The sequence below is a fragment of the Pseudorca crassidens genome, chromosome 6, assembly GCF_039906515.1.
Source record: "Pseudorca crassidens isolate mPseCra1 chromosome 6, mPseCra1.hap1, whole genome shotgun sequence".
NCBI lineage: Eukaryota > Metazoa > Chordata > Mammalia > Artiodactyla > Delphinidae > Pseudorca > Pseudorca crassidens.
This window is the reverse complement of record NC_090301.1, coordinates 68669235-68682973: the sequence shown is the minus strand read 5'-3', so window position 1 is coordinate 68682973 and position 13739 is coordinate 68669235.

The window sequence follows — 13739 nt, the reverse complement described above, 5'->3', positions numbered from 1 at the left end:
AATACATACTTTGTATGATTTCAATCTTTCAAAAATTTTGAGGCTTCTTTTATGGTCTAGTATATGATCTATCCTGAAGAATTATCCATGTGTACTTAATAAGACTGTATATGCCGCTATTGTTAGGTGGAGTGTTCTATAGATACCTGTTAGGTCTTATTGGTTTATAACCCCTTTAAAATCTTCTGTTTCCTTGTTCATCATACGTTTAGTTGTTCTATCCATTTTTGAAAGTGGAGTACTGAAGTTTCCAACTATCATTGTTGAATTGTCTATTTTCTCCTTTAACTCTGTTGGTTTTTGTTTTATGTATTTGGGGGCTCAGTTGTAAGGTGCAAATTGTAATTGTTATATATTCCTAATGGGTTGACCATTTATATTTATTTTCTTTATTTCCAGTAACATTTTTTTGTGTGTTTTAAAATCTATTTTGTCTTGATGTTCATATAGCCACTCCAGCTATCTTATGGTTATTGTTTGATGTAACTTTTTGCATCCTTTTACTTTCCACCTTTTGTATCTTTGAATCTAAGATGTGTTTCTGGAAGATATCATTTTATTTTTTATCATTCAAAATATGACGTTATTTTTTAATATAGGCTGTCAGTGTCTACATTTTGGTTGTATTATTTAATCCTCTTATATTTAATATTATTTTTCATATATTTGGATCTGTGTTTGTAATTTCACTTGTGTTTTATATGTGTCTCATGTCTGTTTGTTCCCATTCTTCCTTTACTGCTATCTTTATATTAAGTGAATATTTTCTGGTGTAACATTTTAATTCCTTTCATTATTTTTTGCTATATTTAAAAATTAGCTTCTTAGAGCTTACCATATACATCTTAACTGATTAGAATCTACCTCAGATTTATAATAATTTATATCCAGAAAGATATAGAAATGTTACTCCTATATTTCTCTATTTCCTTCATCCATATTACATCATACATATTACATCTATATATGGTATAACCCTTACAATGCATTGTTATGATCATTACTTTATATAATTATATATCTCTTAAAGAAGTTGAGATAGAAAAAGAAACCTGTATATATTTTAAAGTTTGTTACAGTTTACATTCTTATTTAACATTTCTGATTTTCCTACTTTGTTTCTGTTGATTCAAGTTACCATCTGATGTCATTTCTTCACTCTAATACAGCTTTGCCCCCTACCTCCTCCTTCATGCATGTATTATCAAATGTATTTCATTTCTATATTTTATAGGTCCAACAATTCAATTATATGTATATAGTTTTATACAATTGCTTTTAAAATTAGTTAAGAGAATACAGGAAAAGAAATCTATATTTTTATTGTGCAGTCATCATGGGATGACAGTGGTTTTAGTTGGCTATCTCTGAGTATCTTTTTTTCTGATTTCTCTGTTAAACTGTCTGCTTCTCTTGGTATCACACTAGTCATTAGGCTCCACTAATTTCCAGCTGATTGTCCTATTGTTTTCAGTAATGCCCTGGAACACAAATTGCTCCACAGTTTGATCGAATTAAACCCAGGCTGCTTTGCAGAAGTAGGTTCTAGGCTAGCCAATGAGGCTTTTTTCTTACCCTAGTAGGGCTCTTCTTAACTGGCTTTTTTCCTACCCTAGTAGGGCTCTTCTTAACTGTCTTTTTTCCAGATTCTCTCTGGTAAACTAGCTAGCCTACAGTTTAGCTCTTATGGAGCTACTAGCCTCTTCTTAATTGCTTACCACCAAAATCTTCATTATTTTTAGGAGTGCCCTTAGGTTTGAACTTTCCCACACTCTGTTTCAAATGCAGTAGGTTTCTTTGGGGAGTACTTTGGATCACTCTGTTCTTATGGCCTGCCTCTCCCCCTAGGAAAAATCTCTGCAGTGGGTGTGGACACGGTGGTCTGCTTCTCTAGGAGCGACACCCTTAGGTTATAAGCAGTATATTGTGTTAGGGTAACTGGTTTTATTGGCTTGCCTTTCCCAACAGGGAACCTCCACCCTATGAGAAAGCTTGGGTAAGGGTAATTAGGGCACCAGTATCCCCAGCCTGGCATCCATCCTATGAGTGGAGACAGGTTGGAAAAAAAGGAATCACCAGCCTTTTGGCTACATTTACCAGGAAGTTAGCCTTTGCAACTCAAGGCTGGCAGTGGGGTATGAGAAATGCTGGAGACATATTTCTCTTCCTGATGAGATGCAATATCCCTTGACTAGGAGCTGCGAGAAGAAAGGGATCCCTTGCTCCCATCTTCTTGGCCACATTCAAACATAGGAGAGCTTCAGTCACACTGACATGGGATCAGGTAGGGAGCAAGTTGTGGTTCAAGTTCCAAAGACTCTGACTGTTATTCCCAAGATTTAGTAGATTTTCTTGAAAAAAAAAAAAAGTATCTTCATTTTCTGTGTACCCTTGGGAGAATTTCCAGAGATTTTAAATGGTTTGTTTTCTTAAAAATATATTTTTCACTTGTTGTTTAGCTAGGGAGTGAGTCCATGGAGTTCCACAGAAGCCATTCCAGAGGTAAAATTATCTTTCTCTGTGTTTTTCATTTTAAACAATTTCCATGATTTGTTTTCAAGTTCACTGATCATTGTTTTTTGTTTGTAGTACCTAATTTTTTCATGAGTCCATCCACTGGATTTTTCTTTTCCAAAATTGTGGTTTTTAACTATAAAATTTTCTTTTTAAAAAAATAATTTCCACTTCTCTTCTAAGAGTACTTATCTTTTCACTGGATCTGGCTTTTTTCCTTTACATCCTTGAACATGTATAAATAACTATTATGAATTTCTTGTCTGGATTCTAACATATGGGTCATCCCTCAGTCTCAATTGCCTTTTTTTAAAAAAAATTGAAGTGTAGTTAATTTACAATGTTTCAGGTATACAGCAAAGAGATCATTTTATATATATATGTATATATGCATATATATGTATATATGCACACACAAGATATTGAATATAGTTCCCTGTCCTATACAGGAGGTCCTTGTTGTTTCTCTATTTTATATATAGTAGTGTGTATCTGTTAACACCAAACCCCTACTACTTTATCCCCCCCTTCCCCTTTGGTAACCATAAGTTTGTTTTCTATGTCTGCGAGTCTATTTCTTTTTTATAAATAAGTTTCTTTGTATCATTTTTTAGATTCCACGTATAACTGATATCATATGATATTTGTATTTCTCTGCCTGACTTACTTCACTTAGTATGATAATCTCTAGGTCCATCCAGGTTGCTGAAAATGGCATTATTTCATTTTTTTTATGGCTGAGTAGTATTACATTGTATCTATGTACCACATCTTTATCCATTCATCTGTCAATGGACATTTAGCTGTTTCTATGTCTTGGCTATTGTAAACAGTGCTGCTATGAACACTGGGGTGCATTTATCTTTTTGAATTGGAGTTTTCATCTCTTCTGGATATATGCCCAGGATATATGTCTATTGCCTTCTTAAAATTATTTGTTACATTACCTTGCTTCTTCACACATTTAGTAATTTTTTTAATTTATTGCTGGAGATTGTAGGTGATGCATTAATGGGCAGTCCGAGTACTGTATTCTTCCTAGAAAAGGCATTGTGTTTTGTTCTAACATGTAGATAAATTATGTGAGATGCTCTTGAAACTGCCAGTTTTCCTTTTGTTTGGGGGCCATTTCAGTTTTGTCCTCAGTCCTAAGGTATCACTTTTACTCTAGGGTGGGGTCTTTAATCCTAAAGTCTAATCTTTCTAGGGTCTCATTTGAATGCCCAATGTACTTAGTGAGGTTTCTCCACTTTGGATGAGCCAGCATTTCAGCAGCTTCAGCAATGTGTGATCTCTGATATTTACATTCAAGTTTCAGTTGTACAGCATCTACTCTCTGTTAAGCCTCAATGAGTTTTGTCCTGCTCTTGCACAACCCAACACTCATCTAGGACCATGCGAAAACCAGAGTGTTTCTACACTCATCCCTGCACTGCTTCCTTCTCTCCATTGTCCTGTTGCACAAAGTCTAGACACTTCAGTGAGTCCAAACTCAGATCTCTGACTACTCAACTTACTAGTACTTCTGTTCTCTCCTTGGACACATCTTCCCTGTCTAGAAAATTCTCCCAGGCAGAACATTGGAAACAGTTGCAGCTCATTTTGTATTTCTCCTCTCTGAAGGGTCACAGAACCACACTGCTTGATATTCAATGGCTCAAACAGTATTGTAGGTTCTTACATGTAGGTTCTTACATTTTGTCCAATTTTGTATTATTTATGGCAGGAAGGTAAGTCTGGTACCTATTACTCCATCACGATACGAAGCAGAAGTCTCAGCAATTAGATATTTTAAAAGATTATGTTTGAATTCTTAGAAGATACCTGCATATAGTTAATACTAAGTCATAGTTTTAAAATAAATGTCCTCTCTTTTTACTACTTTTTATATTGGAGAAATAAGCCTAGGAAACAAAGTGGGATTGAGATTTAGAATTATAACAAAACCCAGAAGCTCCAAATTGTAGCTCTGTGAGCTTAGAAAAATGTATTGGGTGCTCTAAGCTTCACTTTCTTTATCAGGAAAAAAAAAAAAAAGGAATTACAATACCTTCCTTCAAGAGTAGCTATGATTCTTAATTAAGGTTGCGTTGTGTGTGTGTGTGTGCATGCACCTGTGTGTCTGTGTGGGTGTGCTTCTGTGTAAATACACAAATATATGTTATATAAAATGGTAGACTTTTAGGTATTTATTAGGAAAGTATCAACAAGGAAAAACTATTTCATGTGGGGGTTAAGAATGTAAAATATGAAGAATGACAAGCCTGTGTTTGATTGCAGATCCACTCTTCCTCATTCTGTGACCTTGAGTTACTTAACCTCCCTGAATAGTGGTGATGCATATAGCAAATGAGCTAAAGGTACTATATACCTTAGATAAAAAGCAGGTATAAACCACTTAGTTCAGTGGTTGGCATAGAATAAGATCTCGATAAATTGTAACTATTATTCTAATAGTTAATTCCTCTCAGAGAGCATATTTGACTACTACTTTTAAAATCTGTGTTGTCAGTCCACTTTTTATCCAAATAATAGCATTTCTAAAGCCAAGTCCCAGGGAAAAGGAAACCTGTTAGTATATCATATCCCTCAGTAGGAGAAATGCCATAGCTACTGGAGGTAAAGAGTAACCACGGCATAGGGGCTGCATATGGGCTCTGGCTGTCATATTGTCAGGGATGCCTAAAGGGATTAAGCTGAGTTGTGTGGAACCCACACTTGATAACACGTTCTAAAGTTTCACCAAGATGCTGAAGAAAGCGATGAGAGACTCCCACATTCCCTGAGTAATAAATATGAAATCCAAATATTCCCAGACTAGTTTTGGTCAATCTTTGTTTGAGAGTCCATCTTCCTGGTTGATTATCAAGAGTCAATAGGGACTATATCTTCCTCTCCAATTTTCCCCATTAAAAAAAAAAAAAAAGTCTCTGCTATTCAGCCAATGGCTTAAAGCAAAACCATGAGTCATTCTTGATTTTTTTCCTTTACTGACTTCCTGCTCCAAACCACCAGTTCATGCTGCTGACTCCACCTCCAAATGTATCCTAGATCCATCTATGCTTTCTGTATCTACTGTTATTTCCCAATACACCATCATCTTACATGGATGACTACATGATTTCCTAGTGGCCCTTGGCACTTCCGCTCTTGTTTCCTACAATCCACTTACCACACGGCAGTCAGACTAATGCTTTTAAAATATAAATCATATCATGTCATACTCTGATTTAAAGGCTTCCGGTGTCTTTGAATTTCATTTAGAACAAACCCAAGCTCTCTACCAAGATCAATAAAGCCTGAGTCCTGTCCCGTCTACCTCCCTGATTTTGTCTCCTGTTACTCTCCCCCTCATTCATTACTCTTCAGTTATACTGAACTTTTGATTGTTTGGGTTTTTTCTCTAATTATAGTTCCTACTCTGGGACCTCTACATTTGCTGTTGGCTCTAACTAGAATGCTCTTCTCTCAAATTTAACTTTATTTTTTTACAAAGCAAGTTGCTATGGTCTGAACGTTTGCATCCCCCCCAAATTCGTATGTTGAAAACAGATCCTCAGTGTGATGGTATTAGGAGGTGGGGCTTTAGGGGTGCTTAGGCAATGAGGGTGGAGCCATCTTGAATGAGATTAGTGCTTTTACCAAACAGACCTGACCAAGCTCCCTAACCCTGTCCACCTGTGAAGATACAGGAAGAAGTCAGTAGTTTGTGACTCAGAAATAGGACCCTCGCTCAAACACACTGAGAGCCTGATCTCAGACTTCCAGCCTCTAGACTGTGAAAACTAAATTTCTGTTGTCTATAACTACCTAGTCTGTAGTATTCTGTTATAGCAACCTGAATGGACAAAGGCACTAGATGTGTGTTTTCTATCATTGCCATAACAAATTAACACAGACTAAGTACTTTAAAACAACACAAACTTATTAGCTTACAGCTCCATAGGTCAGAAGTCTGGTATAGGTTTCACTGGAATAAAATCAAAGATATCAGCAGGCTGCATTTCTTTCTGGAGGTTCCAAGGGAGAATCTGTTTCCTGGTCATTTGGGTTGTTGACAAAATTCAGTTCTCTACATCTGTATAACTGAGGTCCCCATTTTCTTGCAGCCTGTGAGCTGAGGGCTGTTCTCAGCTTCTAGGGGCTGCTGCATTGCTCGGCTCCCACCCTCTTTCTCCATCTTCGTCAGCAAGAGCAGATCAACTCCTTGTCTGGTCTCATCTCTCTGACCCACACTCCTGCCTTCCTCTTCTGTTTTTAGGACTCACATGATTAGATTGGGTCCTTCCAGGATAATCTCCCTATCTCAGAGTCCTTCAATTTAATCACATCTGCAAATTCTATTTTACCACGTACAGTAACATATTCACAGGTTTTGAGGATTGAGCCATGGACACCGCCTACCACACTGGTTTATTCCCATTAGTTGGATCTCAGCAAAATGTGACCTCCATAATGAAATCATCTCACCCACATCAACATTCTCTACTACATCCCCGTAGTATATTTCTTTCAAATCATGTCTTTCTCTGAAGGATCTTGCATCATTTATCTGCTCACTTATTGTTATCTCACCCCACTGGGATGTAATTTTTATGAGGACAGATATGTTTTCTACTTGTTCACTTTCTTATCCCCAGCAACCAAAAGAGTACTAGGCATACAGAAGATCTCAGCAACTCATTCTGAGTTGACTGAGTGAATGAATGAATGAATGAATGGTTTTAATTGTTATTGTTCAAAACTCCATGGTTACTTTGGTGGAAACAGTTCTGTTAACTCTTGATGGGGTATATTATTAAACTCACTACCCAGTTATTTCCTGATCTATTCAAAGCCATTTTTAATTCCTTCTAACTGAATTTCTGCATTTCTCCTATTTGACTCCTACTACCCAAAACAGAACTGGAAAATGTTACATTTTCAATTTGCTTACTGAAACAGTAAGATATAATGCCTTTCTTATCAAACCATTTAAAATCTGCTTTCCTGGTCATAACTTTCCATTAAGTTTCTAAAATGATTTCAAGTTCTTGGATGTAAAAGTCACTGAGTCAATGCAAAATATTATTTTTAACTTCTTTGCCTAAAAGTAACCTCAAAACTGCTGTAACAGCTCATGTAACTGTAAAGGTATATGAAATCTCTCTGGGAATTATCAGTCCATGTTTAGCATAAAGGTTGACATTATTTCCCTTAATACCTTAAATATCTATTCTGTCTCAGCATAAGAATAAATCCGTATCCTTAACTTTTTTATTTGAAAGCATGTTCTTTTTGCAAATGAGAAAAACTAGGCCTCATGGAGGTTAAGTTACCAGCTTGTATTTATGTAGCAAGTTACTGGCAGAACAAGCATCATAATCCAGGAATGCCAGCTTCCAGTCCAGTGTTCATCCCACTACACTCCACCGCCTCAATGCAAATGGGAAGCCACGCAATGAATTGCAAAGACTCATTTATAAATAATTTAAGATGAAAAGCAATAAAAATGTCCAGATTTAATTTGTAAAGTGGCAAGGTGGTAGGAAGATTACTGAATGGCCTTTGTCCTTAACGTGTAATAACGCTGGCCTTCTAAATGTCACTCAGTAAAAGAACAAAGCCCAGATACTTCTAGGTTGTAACTGCAATCTTAAGACTAGTTAGCAACTTCAATTATAATTGCAGGACCAACTCATTTCATGTATAATCATTCTCGGCTCTGTTTTTCTGACATGATCTGCAAGCATTCATTGCTGCAGGTGAGCCCACAGAACAGGTGGAGGCAACAGCCAGTTTGCCCACGTCCAGGCTTGGCCAGGTTGTTGCTGAGATATCACACAGCAGCCCACACATTCACAAATACACACAAACACAGGTGGCCTCATTATTTGCATTCTGATCACCTTATATTGAACAATCAAGGGAACAAGTCTGGTGATGGTAAGATTAGAAATTTACTCAATACAATGTTGAATTAATGTCTGCATACGGCTTCAAGCTATGTGAAATGTCATTTCATTGTTAGTTTTCTTTAATTAAATACATATCTATTTATGACCTATTATATGTTTGGAACAAAACTGTTTTGAGTGTTAAGATCTCCTTTCCAGGTCGAACCATCAACTCAGCACAACTGATAACTCTCCTTTTTGAAATTCCATTTTCCTTTAATTCATTACACCTGTTCCTAATTTTCTCCAAAGATTCTGTCCACTCTTGGTCACCTTTTTTTTTTTCCTATCTCTTCTTACTCATTGAAATGCTGTTGACCCACAGGGTACTGAGAGCCTACGTGGCTTCCTCAGGCAAGCACAAATGATAGCACTGAAAATACCACCCATAAACTGTTTAGTTCCCAGCTTTCTCTCATCCGCAGCCCACCTTCTTTTTATAGGGTCAGTTTCATTGGTGGCCTTACTAGCATGCCGATAGTCCAAGATGGATATCTTAAAGCTACCTTGAGCTCTTTGTTATGGGTTGAAATGCATCCCCCCCAAAAGATATGTTGAAATCCCAATTCCCAGTACCTCAGAATATGGCCTAATTTGGAAAGAGTCTTTGAAGATGTATCAAGTTAAGATGAGGTCATTATGGTGTGCTCTAATTCAATATGTTTGGTGTCCTTATAAGAAGGCAGGGAATATGGATAGAGACACATGGTGGCGGGGGTGGGGGGATGCCATGTGATGACAGAGGCAGAGACAGGAGTGATGCAGCCAGCCGAGGAGGGCCAAAGATCAATGGCAACCACCAGAAGCTAGGAAGAAGCAAGAAAGGATTCTAGCCAGAGTCTTAGAGGGAGCATGGCCCTACTGACAGCCTAATTTCAGATCTGTAGATTCCAGAACTGTGAGAGGATAAAGTTCTGTTGTTCCTAAGCCACCAGGTTTGTGGTTCTTTGTTACGGCAGCCCAGGAAACTAATACATTCTTCTCTCCTATCCGGCAGCTTCTCTTTCCTATGTTTAATTGCTCCCCAAATCTCACGAAGCTTACATCTATCTCACTGTGAAAAAAATCAGAAAACACTTTTCTGATGCTTCTATCAATTTCAAACTAATTTTTTAATCCATTAGATCAAGTAAGTGTTTCACACATAATCAAAGTGGAAGGGGAAGAATTGGAGAGATTTTACATGTAGGATTAATAGTAAAATTATGGTTTATAAACATCCCTCCTCCATTTTTACCAAAGTTTAACAATATACAGGGGGAGAAGTTGAACCATAGTAATGTTTTAAAATCACATTCCAGGGCTTCCCTGGTGGCGCAGTGGTTGAGAGTCCACCTGCTGATGCAAGGGACACAGGTTCGTGCCCCAGTCCGGGAAGATCCCACATGCCGCGGAGCGGCTGGGCCCGTGAGCCATGGCCGCTGAGCCTGCGCGTCCGGAGCTTGTGCTCCGCAATGGGAGAGGCCACAACAGTGAGAGGCCCGTGTACCGCCAAAAAAAAAAAAAAAATCACATCCCAAATTAATCATGCTGTTTGGAAGCAAGAATTGCTAAATTCTTAAAGACTTTTCAGACCCAAATTCTGGGCTTTTACTTGTGAGTGAAATATCTTAAGTGTTCAAGGAAGTGTAAATAGTTTATATGTCTTAATACTGCTATTTGAAAAGCTTAATAATATAGTAAGACTCCAGGCTACCCATAGAAATACAAAAATTGATAGTTCTGGAAAAGTAAGAAAGATGAAAACACACACCCCGGTTCTAGTTTGTTGATAGTAAATGCCATGAAAATGCGAAACTGTTTGGCAAAAAGGTAAGCAAACCTGGAAATGCTACATTAATTCCTCTGTAGAATTCAGGCAATGCCTTAGCTGACTCTCATCCAGAGATGATTCTGACATAGATTCTCTCCTTGGCCAAACTCTACTCAGGCTCCTTTGAGGTCTTTTTCAATAAGGCCTTAACTTTTGGACTTCTGTGTTCACCTCTGCCTTGTCCAATTTTAGCAAGAATCCTGCTAAGTCACTTTATCCAGAATCTCCCATCCTCCATATCTGACCACCTTCAATATCTAATCAGGTTCCTCACCTTCTTCCATCCCTCATGTGACGTCTGATCACCTGACCTGCCTCCAGCAAGAATCCTGTTAGGTCAGTTTAGCCAGAATCCCTCCTTATCCTTCATGCTTCGTCTTAGTAATTTTTCATCCACTGACCTCTACCCTGCTCTTTGGCTATAAATTTCCACTTTTCTTTGTTGTATTCAGAGTTGAGCCCAATCTCTCTCCCCTACTGCAAAACCCCATTACAGTGGTCTTTACAACTATTGTCATAGTTCTTTCTTGAATAAAGTCTTCCTTACTCTCTTTAACAAGTGTCATGAATCAATTTCTTTAACATCTTAAGGAAATGAAGTTGCCTTTATGGTCAAGTTGCAGATGTTGCTGAAAATGAGATAAATCAGCAGTGTTTATTCTAATGACTAGTTCAAATCAGTTGCAATGGATGAATCATTATTGATATATTATAAAAATGTATTGATCTACTAATAGATACCAGACTGAAGATAAAATTGTAAGCAAGACAAATTCCCTGCTTTCCTGGAAACTACATTCTGATGGGGATCTAAATTAAAAGGCACTGGTCCATTAGAAAGGGGTTGGGTGGGAGAGAGAAAAGAGGATGTTATGAGGGGTTAAACTTAGATTGATGGGATCTTTAGGGATTCAGCAACTAGAATTTGGGGAGTGTGTAACAGATGATCTAGGAAATATGCTGATAAGGAGGGGAAAATCCTGCAGGTAAATTTGACTTCTGCAAAATTCTACCCAAGGTCTGCTTTATAGCTTCCTTCTTCTAGTAAGATACTTATGAGACTAATGTAAGCAATGAATTAAATGTAAGACATGATCCCTAGTCAAAAGGGCTTTACTAAAAAACAAAACAAACCAAATCCCTCAAAACTGAATGTGAATTTTTCTTAAAAGTCAGATTTGGAGAGTTATACATTTTGATTAGTTGGCCTCCTGTCTTTTCTTTCTTTGTTGTATCCTCAGTTTCATTCAAATGAGTTTAATATTTGAATACAGAATTCAAAAAGACCAAGAAATCAGAGCAGTAATAGATAAGAATGTAACACTACCTATGAAAAGACATCACTGCCAGACTACCATCAGCTGGTACTGTTTTGACTTACTTTCCCAGCAGTGATCATGTATTACACAGATGCACCCTTTCCCTGCTTTATAGATTTTTGGAAATTCGCTGGGGTCAGGGGAGTTAGGGGCTGGCCAGGGAACAGCCAGCTTAGTTAATCCTCAACTTGGTTAGGGAGTGGCAATTTGCTGACTACAGATCTTACGTGCAACTTAGCCTGTTTTCTGTTTCTTTTTTAATTAGAAAAAAGGAGCTGAAACAAATGGATTTTGTATCTACACATAAAATATATTTTGTCATGCATGCCTCAGCCATTAGAACATGGATCCGTAGTTCCACTCTCTAGGTTTGAAAATAATCCGCTGGTCATGCCTCTAAGGTCTACAGAGGTTGTGCATATTTACACGGTATTTGTTCCCTAAACTGGGAGAACTTTTGAATTAAGTATGGGTAAAATTCAACAAAATAAATTCATGAAATGTGCAATTCAGTGTACAGGGACTACCCTGGAAAGTAAGGAAAGAAAACAAGTGTCACCAAAGCTTTGTTAATTAGTGGCTGTGAATATTTGTTTTTCTATTCATCTCACCTGTCAATGGGATTATTTCTCTAATTAAGTCAGCATAATAAAATAAAACTCTCAATTTATAGCACAGTATAAAAGTAGGCTCTCACATTGAGTCAAATTAAGGCTTCAGCAAAAGCAGGTTGATAATTCAGCAAGCTTTCTCCATCGTCTGTTCAGAATGCCATAATTCAAACATGTCCAGCTATTTATCATCATGCATTTATGTCTGACCCAGATTTACTGCTCTTTACTGTCACTTTTCCATGGTTTCTTGGCTTGAATTGATAAAGAAAAATACCGAATGAAGACAGCCTTCAGCTCCCCTTCCCCTACCTTGTCAAATATTCATTTGGGAATGAACATTGCTGGAAAAATAAGCAAGCAAGGTCTGAAAATGTGAAATCGTTCTACAAATCCTCTGACATCTTGCACTGTTCTTTTAGGAACTGCTTTTAATAGTTATAGGGTTAATGGGACTATTTGGTTCTGACACATGCCTTCCAAATTCAAAACCTGCTTGACTTGCTACTAAAATCCCACTCGGACCATTTCTTCCTTTCTTTTTTTTTTCCAAAAGATTGTTTGGGGGGACTGATTCTTCTTAAGTGGGTCTGGAGGGAAGAGAGTATTCAAGTGTTTTTCAAGGTCTGAAAAATCTAAGTCTCCCAGCCACAGGGTCCTTATGATACCTTTAAGATACCCCAGGGACAACTAAAGACTCCTTGCCTAAATCTATTTTAGCCTCCTTATTTCTGGATGCTTCTTCTGAGTCCCCCTGGAATGGCTCTGTGATCTGTTTGTAGTTCTCTACACTAATGGTACCTCCTAGTCAAGGCCCAGCAGTGACGACATAACAGACCTCTCACTTCCCTCAGCTCCATCTCTGCTGACTAGTTCTGTCAGAGTGAGTTCAAAAGACAGAGCTGGTGATGAAATTACATATCATTCTCAAAAGAAACTTTGAGAATAAAACATAAAAAGAAAGAACATATATTCTAAGACTCTTAAAACTGATTTGAAAACAAGATAAATGCCACTGTATTATGAAAATAATACATAAATTTTAAAAGCTTTATGCACATGTTTTATTCTGGCTGGGGCTTATATCATATGCTGGCGCATAACATCAGGGCTAATCGATTTCTTTGTTAAATTCCAGGCAGCTAATTCAAATATTCAAGATTCAACACATAGGACTCAATATATAGGTACATATAAACTCACTAAATGTAAACCTTAAAAACAAATATAAAATACATTTTGGGTAATTCAATCTCTTTTTAATCTACTTGAGAAATTTGCTATTCAAATTATTCCCAGGATGAATATTTCCATAAAAATAATAAACATTAGAAAATCTGTCACAATTTTAATCTATTAATTATGCATCAGGAAGAGTACTTTTTAGTCAAAAACAAATCTATTTTAAAATATTTCCTTGTTGACACCAAAACTTTTCAGAGTTATCACGGGTGACATTAAATAAAGCTGATTTATTTTAAAGTTGCTTTTTCATTACAGATTGTGTACTAATATTAGTAAAGAAAAATGTGCTTACCTAGAAATG